Raw genomic sequence first — 10,277 nt, forward strand, 5'->3', positions numbered from 1 at the left:
TAGGAACGAGAGAAGACAAAGGCAAGAGTGAAACGAAGGGGAAAGAAAAAGAAAAAAAAAAGAAATGAAAGTGAGCAATTGGAAATAAGGAAAAGGCCGGGATGACGCATGCGACCGATCAAAAGCATAATAGGAACTGCTAACTGCCTAGGTGCATTCACTCCCCAAATGTGCGGGTACCAATATGTTAAATGCCCTAACGCTAACGTGATGGTTTCATTTTGTCATGTCATTCCAGAAAGGTGGTTGGTTTGTGGTTTTAAACACAAGGACAAAAGGCAATGGCAAATAACAATAGAACTGAGTTGGTTGATACCGGTGCCCGACAGCAGTTGGTTGAACGGGATAATGGGTTGGTTGAAGAGGTGCGGATGTTAAGACAACACATGGCAGACATGTATCAAGCCTGGATGACTGGGAGGGCACCATCCCCGCCACCACCGATTTTTTCGGATGCTGCCCTTACCCAAACTCCCAACACAATGCCGGATGATCCTCCATATTCTCCAGATACACCCGCTCATCACAATTTTCCCAAACACCCTAGTAGCTCCATTACTCATCCTCCAGTTACTTCTCCCCAATATTGCCCTCCTGTCATATCCACTACCCCAAACAATGAATACCCACTCAAAGCTCGTAATGCCCAATATCACCCTCCAGAGGTTGCCCACAGGGTCCTTGCTTCATACAAGAAGAGCTCCTAGGATGAGCTCCATGCTAGGAATGAAAAGGTTACAGGAAGAGAAGGACGAGATGGGACGCCCAGGAAGCTGAAAAGCATAGAACTGTCCTTAAGGGACAAGCGAAGAATGGGAGGCCAGGGTAGCATGACTTGCAAAGAACTGATTGTGCCCCATGACGTCCGCCTGCCCGCGGGGTTCAAAGTGCCAAAATTTAACTTGTATGATGGGCGTGGAGATCCGGTAGCCCACCTGAGGATCTATTGCAACGAAATGAGGATTGTTGGAGAGAAAGATGACTTGATGATGGCGTATTTCGGTGAGAGCCTGGCTGGGGCAGCCTTGGACTGGCATACTCGTCAAGATGGTGATAAGTGGCTTACATTGGGTGACATGGCTCAAGACTTTGTCCGATACTTTCAATGCAAATCGAGTGTTACCCCAGACCGCTCCTCGCTATCTAAGATGGAAAAGAAGCTGGAGGAAAGCTTTAACGAGTTTGGGCTCAGATGGAGGGAGCAAGCTGCTCGAGTCAGCCCCCCGATTGGCGAAGAAGAAATGGTTGAGCTTTTTCTACAAGCCCAGGGACCCACCTACTTCAGTCATTTGATCCCGGCCTTGGGAAAGCCTTTCAATGATGTATTAAAAATGGGGGAGCTAGTAGAAGAAGGGATCAAGTCAGGCAAAATCGTGAGTTGTTCGGAAGCCATTCCAGTAAGCTTGGGTGGAAGAAAGAGAAACAGAAAAGACGATCCGATAGGTTTTCCTGATCAACACTTCCAGCCTCGACGTCGTCCCCACGGGTATCCGTGTGCACTATATGACTCTCCCAGACGCTACCTCTCTTTACAGAAATCTCAAAGTCGCACATCACATTCCCAGTACCCAGCTCCACAAAATGCATATCTACCCCCGCGAGCTTACCAAAAACACCCTGGATCAGGTTTTTAGCCCAATCCAGCATTTAAAAATGAGAGGTTACGAAAGAAGAAAACCTTCACTCCGTTGGGAGAGTCATATGCCAGTCTGTTCCAGAGGTTAAGGACATTGGACATGTTGAAGCCGATTCAGATAAAAACACCGAATCCTCTTCCAAAGAAATTTGATCTTTCTCAAAGGTGCGCATACTGCTCAGATGCCCCGGGGCATGACATAAAGAAATGTTGGAATCTAAAGAATGCGATTCAGAAGCTTATTGATGCAGGCGACATTGTCGTGCAAAGTCCAGATGCGACAAACACTAGCCGAAGGCCATTTCCGGTGCATAATGAGACGCATATGGTGGGTATGATTTATTTTGAAAAGGAACATGAGAACTCTTCTGAGATCCTTGGAGGGCCACATGCTACTAAGGTTTTAGCGTTATCAGAGGTTGAGCGTGAGAACAAGCCGGCAAAAGGAACCCAAGAGCAGTTTGCTAAGAACAGCGTGATGAAGACTTGTGAAGGTTCCAGCAATATTGGTACGAAACTCAGTGGCTAAGATGCCGTGCTTGATAATTGGGAAGACGCTCCATTTCTTGGTCATTCAGAGTGGAGTTTTGGTGGTTTATTTTGTTGTCATTTCTGTTATCCGGGTTATTTCAGGGTTGTAATCCGGATACTGTCTTGTAACCCAAACCCTTCTATCCTTTCACTTTGCCTTGTTTGTTTAGTCGTAATAGTTTATTTAGTGTCGTCTAGGTTTGTTCAAGGGTTGTAACCCTAGTCTAGTTTGCTTGTTTTGTTGTTTAAACCCTTTCACCGTCAGTCTAATGCAATTCTCTGTGTCCTGCCATTTCTAGTCATTTTGTTTAGTTCTCTTCTCCTTTTACAGTTCTTTTCATGCTGGTTCTAGTGACATGACATGCACGCATAATTCTCAGCCTGGTTAAAAGTCAGTTTAGTAACGAAGCAATGAGACAATGTTGAAGATGATAGGGATATTTGAGGGAAATAAGTGAAACCGGGGCAGATAGAACATAAAGAAATACTGTTGAAATGCATCATGCCGCACCGGTTTGAAGCTAAAGGCAAGTTTGCCCCAAGTCTACAGGGGTCGTTCGTGGTACCGAGATTGTTGTCCAATGGTGCTGGGTAATTGACAAATGTAGAAGGCAAATGTGTGGATATGGTTAGTAATTCTGGTGTAATCAAAAGATGTTACCCCTTTCCTCATGTTTGTTTAATTATGTAGTTTGTACTGGGCATGTTCTGGAGATTGGAATGACGAAGGCATTTTGTTCTGCTATCCAAACACTTTATCCTTTGTTACCCCTTTTGAGCCTCGGTTATTTTCTTGGATACCCCTCTTTCGGAATCAATAATAAAATCCGTAAGCCCGAGCGGGGAAAGAAAGTGGAGAAACAAGAGAAAACAGTGAAAAAGAAAAAAGAAGAGAAAAGAAAAAAGAAAAGACAAGAAAAAAGAAAAGAAAAGAAAAGAAAAGAAAAGAAAAAAGAAGAGAAAAGAAAAGAAAAGGAAAAAAAGAAGAGAAAAGAAAAAGAAAAGACAAGAAAAAAGAAAAGAAAAGAAAAGAAAAAAGAAGAGAAAAGAAAAGAAAAGAAAAAAAAGAAGAGAAAAGAAAAAGAAAAGAAAAGAAAAGAGAAGGAAAAGAAAAGAAATGAAAAGGAAAAAAAGGAAAAGCGGAAGAAAAGGAAAGATCGCAACAACGAAGTAATTTCTATGACATGAACTACATTTGACTTGATTCCGAAAGGATACGTACGCAGCCTTTCTCTGAGGTTCAGTCACACCAAATAAAAATCCAAAAGTCCCCAAGGAAGAAACTGGGGCAGCAGTTGTGGTTGTGCAAGAGGTTTGATCCCGAAAGTTGTAGTTTTAAACCCACGTCAAATTGTTTTGAGCCTTTGATACCCTTTCTTTCTAACCCCGTCCAAAAGCCTGCACTACGGTCCAAAGAAAGACCTTCTGATCAGTCTGCAGAGAATGCCAAGTCGAGCAAGAAGAGGAGATTTATGCTATAAATAACACTCCGGTCCAAGCAGAAAAAGGGAAAATGAGAGAATCTTGATGATAAATGCCCTCACGGGTACCACAAGGCAATGAAGGCTGAGAGAAATCAAAAATGAGAGAGTCTTATTGGTGAAAACCTTCACGGGCACCATAAGGCGGCGGTGAAATGAGAGAAAGACCCAAAATGAGAGAGGCTTGATGGTGAAAACCCTTCGGGCACTACAAGTCGAAAACGGATTGTGATTCAAATCGGATAAGCGGAGCATTGAAGCCTAGTTTCACGGCGAAAAGGTACAACAAGAGCTGAACATCAGATTTGCTTAATAGAATAGGCTGCAAGTGCATGTCAAGGTCATCAGAGTCGGTATCCACATCCGATAGGTTTCTGCTTTGTAGTCTTCTTGTTAGGAATCATCTCTTTCCATTATCCTTTACTCTGTTCCTTTTGTCTTGTTTACTCCCTCTTCCTGAGTCTGTTCGGTCATAACAAGTGAGAAATGACTTCAAAATCTGCCACCAGCTCTCCAAAGCATCATCTGTCAGGAAAGAACAGCAGGCACACTGAGTTGGAAACAATCTACATGCCTTGGGATCCTTGTGAAATGCAAGGGCTTGGTATCTGTCAACTCATGAACAACGCAATAAATGAAGGGTTTAGGGTGAACGGATCAAAGGTATTTTCGGTAAAACACGAAAGGTTTGGTACATATCAGATGGAGGGTGCTTGGTGAACGGATCAGAGGTATTTTCTGCGTTAAGGGTAACAAAGGAAGTGGTTAGCAAGGTCTCCAAGTGAGAATCAGTTATCAAGGCGGGTGAAGGAACAATAAACTTCAAGGCCCAGGCCAGTGGTTAAGTCAAGAAAGAACATCATGTACACGAAGTAGGAGCAATAGACGTGCTTTGGGATTCATATGAGACATAAGGGTTGGGGGAATGCCAGTTCATGCAATGCAACAAGTAGAGGATATCGGGAACAAGCAAGGTCTTCGGGTGAAAATCAGTCATCTTGGCAAATGCGGAAGCAGCCGCCTTCAAGGTTCAAGGCCACAAACTAACCACCATATTTTAAACTCACAAGTTTTCTTTGTTTGAAACAGGAACAAAGCGGTGCAAGAAAGTTGGTTCAACAATAAGAAAAAACAAAGAAAAGAAAAGGAAGAAGAGGGGAGCCGACAAAAGGGAAGTTTCTCAAATCTTCGCCCTTGCCTGTCTTGTTAGCGTGCATAAAATGCTGCCATTGCTTTTCACATTTTTCCTCCTAGGATAAAAGTCCTAGTCTGATGAATCTTCTCCTAGGATCAACATCTTAGTCTGATGAATCTTTCTCCTATGATAACAAAAGACCTAGTCTGATGAATCTTCTCCTAGGATCAACATGAATCTTTCTCCTAAGATAACAAAAAAAAAAAAAACTAGTCTAATGAACTTTCTCCTAAGATCAAAATCTTAGTCTGATAAATTTTCTCCTAGGATCAAAATCTTAGTCTGATGAATCTTTCTCCTAAGATAGAAATCTTAGTCTGATGAATTGTTCTCCTAAGAAAGAAGACCTAGTCTGTTAAATTTTCTCCTAGGATCTAAATCTTAGTCTGATGAATCTTTCTCCAAAGATAGACGACCTAGTCTGATGAACTTTCTCCTAGGATCAAAATCTTAGTCTGATGAATCTTTCTCCTAAGATAGAAAATCTTAGTCTGATGAATTGTTCTCCTAAGAAAGAAGACCTAGTCTGTTGAATTTTCTCCTAGGATCTAAATCTTAGTCTGATGAATCTTTCTCCTAAGATGGACGACCTAGTCTGATGAACCTTTTCCTAGGATCAAAATCTTAGTCTAATGAAGCTTTCTCCTAAGATAATAAAAATGGACCTAGTCTGATGAATTTTTTCCTAAGATAGACGACCTAGTCTGATGAACCTTCTCCCAGGATCAAAATCTTAGTCTGATGAAGCTTTCTCCTAAGATAATAAAAATGGACCTAGTCTGATGAATCTTCTCCTAAGGATCTAAATCTTAGTCTGATGAAGCTTTCTCCTAAGATAATAAAAATGGACCTAGTCTGATGAATCTTCTCCTAAGGATCTAAATCTTAGTCTGATGAATCTTTCTCCTAAGATAGACGACCTAGTCTGACGAACCTTCTCCTAGGATCAAAATCTTAGTCTGATGAATCTTTCTCCTAAGATAGAAAATCTTAGTCTGATGAATTATTCTCCTAAGAAAGAAGACCTAGTCTGATGAATTTTCTCCTAAGATAGACGACCTAGTCTGATGAACCTTCTCCTAGGATCAAAATCTTAGTCTGATGAAGCTTTCTCCTAAGATAATAAAAATGGACCTAGTCTGATGAATCTTCTCTTAAGGATCAAAATCTTAGTCTGATGAATCTTTCTCCTAAGATAGACGACCTAGTCTGATGAACATTCTCCTAGGATCAAAATCTTGGTCCGATGAATCTTTCTCCTAAGATAATGAAAATGGACCTAGTCTGATGAACTTTCTCCTAGGGTCTAAATCTTAGTCTGATGAATCTATCTCCTAAGATAGAAAACCTAGTCTGATGAATTTGCTAATCAAATGTCTTTGGTTTTACTCACAGTATCGTGCATTACATCAATAGCTTATGTGATCTACATTTTGCTAACAATTCACAAATCTTCCTAGTGTAAACTGGGGCAGAAAATTTTCTTTGTTTGTTTATTTTGTTCAGCAATCAGGAGCCCACCTGGAGAACAAGGGAATACTTTTCAAGTTCAGCAGTCAGGAGCCCACCTGGAGAACAGGGGAATACTTTTCAAGTTTCAGCAGTCAGGAGCCCACCTAGAGAACAAGGGAAGTACAATTCAAATATTAGCTTTTAATTTTTAATATTTGATAACATGCTATACCCAGTCACCAAACTGGGGCAGAAATTTTCTTTGTTGTTTATTTTGTTGTAGTCAGGAGCCCACCTGGAGAACAAGGGAATACTTTTCAAGTCCAGCAATCAGGAGCCCACCTGGAGAACAAGGGAATACTTTTCAAGCGTCAGCAATCAGGAGCCTGCCTGGAGAATAGAGGCACATATTTCAAACTTCAGCAGTCCAGCATCACTCGGAGGAATGGCGAAACATCTCCAATCACGATGCAAGGCAACAACGCAAGAATTCCAGTGGAAGAATACAAGTTCAAGGCAACACAAGAGCAAGTTAGAAGACGTAGATAGGACCCTTTTGTAATTCATAGATCATAGCTTAGGCTAGCTTCTTTTTATTTTAACATGGTGTAATAAGGAGGTCAGCGAGCGGTAGCAGCAGCAATAATAGTGAAATCACAACTCCTGGTAGTCCCAGCTACCAAACCTTCTTGAACTACACTGACCTGATTCCTTTTTAGCCAAGGATATGTAGGCAGCCTCCGAAGCAGGGTGCGGTCAACTCTTTCAAAAATGCTTCACACGGAATATTCAAACGGGCAAAAAATTGCTCGTATTTGCTCACTTATCTTTGCCCGAGAACTCAGCGTGTTCCCGAGCAAAGAGGGGCAGCTGTGAGCACGTGATTTTTCCCTATATGAATTACTCCCATAAATTCAAAACAAAATAACTTCTTTTCATTGTTTGCAATTTTATGGATTTTTTTGGCATTTTTTGTCAATTGTTTGCATTTGTTTGTGCACATTTATTATTGCTTAATAAAAAAATACTTGGCATTTGCATGTAGGGTTAATTTCACATTTTAGGATTAACTAGTGATTAATTTTACAAACAAATAAAGAAATAACAAAAAGGGTTCTTTTTGCACTTATATTTTTAATTGTCTTAGTTTTTTGGGAATTAGTTTGTTGGAGCTCAAGTAATATAATTTTAGAGTCATTGGGTCTTTTAGTTTTAGTGTTGCATTTAACAAAAATAAAAAAAAAGGGAAAAACAAATAAAAGAAATAAAAAAAAGGAAAGAAAACAAATACAAAGAATTAAAAGGCCCGAATTTGGGCCAGGTGTGTTTCCACCCAAATGAGACCCCGAAATCGGACCAAATACACCCCCGGACCAGGCCCAAACGCCCCAAACCCGGTCCAAACGGCCAGCTCTGTCTAACACACCAAACGACGCCGTTTCACCCAGGTCCAATCTCAACCGTCTATGTTCATTGATCTGACGGTTGAGAAGCCCCTTCCACTAAATATATAACTGTCCGATCGTCCCCCCCCCCCATCTCGTCTCCTTCACCACAACTCTCTAACCAGAAACCCTAGCAATGGCCGCCCCAAATCCCTCAGCCTTCCTCATGGCGGCGCCACCATAAACACCACCAACCACCACCAAAATAACACCATAAGACCTCCTCACTCCCCTCGTTCCAAATCCATGGTCCTTTTCCCTCAAATATCAACCAAATCCTTCGAATCTTAATTTGAAGACCCGGCCAAAACCTTACCTCTTCCAAATCCGACCAAAATTACATCTTACAATCTCCTTGACCTCCTCATTCCGAAACCCAAACCAAAACCTTTCAAATCTAAGTAGAACCCCGTGAATTGCAGATCTAAGGTTCGAGGTCTCAGCCTGTTTTAGGAGTTTCAAGAATGGAATTCACTAGGACCTTCTAGAATGGGTCTTAAGATTGAAATTCAGAAAATAGGAGTAGTGACTTGGGTAGCAAGTCAATAAATAAAGGACTAAGTAGTTAAAATCTGGAAAAAAAAAGAGGGACTAATAGTGTAAATAGAAAATAGAAGGGCTGCTCTCATTTTGCCTATAAAAGGTAGTAGATACTGCCTTGTTTTACAAGTTTGGAGCCTCCAAAATTCCCCCCAAAAATATTCTGTAGTTCTAGAAGCTGAAATTTGAATTCCAGATTCAACAACTAGATCTAAAATTCTAAATCTTTTTTTATCTTTTAAAAAAACAAAGCTCCAAAAAATACACAAAAGCTACAGAAAATACCAAAAAAAGCAACTGTTACATTGAGTTTCCTAACCTAATTGCAAGTTATAGCAATTGTTCTCTAGTGATTGAAGTGTTAAAGGGCTTTTTGGTTTAACTTTGGGCTGAATTGGTTGTTTTCGAGTCGAGCTAGTGGTTTGCTGAAGTTACAGAAGGTTCTGGTGCATTTTCAAGTTCATTTGGGTCATTCAAGTTGTTGATTGCTTTGTTCTGTTTGATTTCGAGCTGTTTTGGACTACTGAATCATTTTCTGGGCTGTTGTTACTCGTTTGTTGACTGCTGCTAACCTTTTTTACCTCTTATTCCTTCCTAACTTCCAGGTACATGTCCTGAATCTCAATATCATGTAGATCCTCAGCTGAAAATGAAATGAAGTGGAAGCATAATTTTGTTTCAATGTTTTCATTATGCTTGACTATAATAATTTGGACTGTATTGGACTGCTTAGGTTTCTCTAGTTTGTATTAATCAGACTGTCTATCAATTGTGTAGTGTAGTTGAAGGCCATTTTAATATGTTGTTCATTACGTGTTTCTGCATAGGTTAGCTTGTTGTAAAGTTCAATTAATAAGCAGTAATGTCCCTGCTTCGTGAATTTGAATTCGTTTAAATTTGAGTTAGCATGACCAAGTGTTGCTTCTGCAACTGTTAACATTGGAGGTTATTTGCGAAGTGATTTGGGTCATTTAATTTGTTGCTTGAGCGTTGTCTGGGTTTAATTTCGAATCCCTGCCTTGCCAGGGCACGTGAATGCTGTTTGGGCTTGTAAGGACTCCATGTTTGAGTCCAGAAGCATTTGAGTTTGTGAATCTGGGCTCATGTCCAGGCCCAGGTCAGACAGCCCCACGGAATGTGATTTGGGCTCTAACTTTTGGACCTTGACTTCGTTTCATGCAAAGAGCAATATTACTGCTGTTTTTCTGGTGTGGACTGAGTTTCCGTGAGCTCATGAACTGTTTTGGTAATTGGCTTGCTAATAATTAATTGGTAGGTTTTTGGGTCTTTCAAAGTAATTGGGCTTTTAGAGACGACCCAGTAGAAAACATAGTTCGCTTTAGGATATCCTTAAATGAAATGAGGTGCGCCGCGCCGAACAAAATCATACATGCGTGGCCCTTTTAATTATAGTGAAAATATAATTAGACCTCGGGACGTGCCATTTAGCGAATTTCATGGCCTCTCGCAAAGTTAATAATACGCTAGTTGCTTTAGGCCCGACATTTAATAATAATACTTTCCTAAATTCGGGTGCACATTTATGTGACCCAAATCCAAATCCCAACGAAGTTGAAATGTGTCGAGAACTATGGGTGCATTTATGTGACGTGGTTCGAGGCGTGTTTTCACGACGTTGCAATTCTCTTTAAAAATAATAATAAAAGCGGTTCAAAGTTAAAAGCATATAGGTTGAAACATGTTTTAAAATCAGATAAATAAGCCAAATATGACAGTTGAGCGACTGTACTAGAACCACGAAACTCGGGAGTGCCTAACCCCTTCTCCCGGGTTAACAGAATTCCTTACCCGGATTTCTGGTTCGCGGACTGTTAATAGAGTCATAATTTCCTCGGTTCGGGATTCAACCGGTGATTGGGACACCATTAATCTCCCAAGTGGCGACTCTGAATTCTCTTAATAAACGAATCCCGTTTCGATTGTCACTTCAAGTTGGAAATAACTCCTTTCTTATACCCCTCCGGGGGTGTAGTGAA

This window comes from Nicotiana attenuata, chromosome 1 (genome assembly GCF_001879085.1).
Source record: "Nicotiana attenuata strain UT chromosome 1, NIATTr2, whole genome shotgun sequence".
NCBI classification, from domain to species: domain Eukaryota; kingdom Viridiplantae; phylum Streptophyta; class Magnoliopsida; order Solanales; family Solanaceae; genus Nicotiana; species Nicotiana attenuata.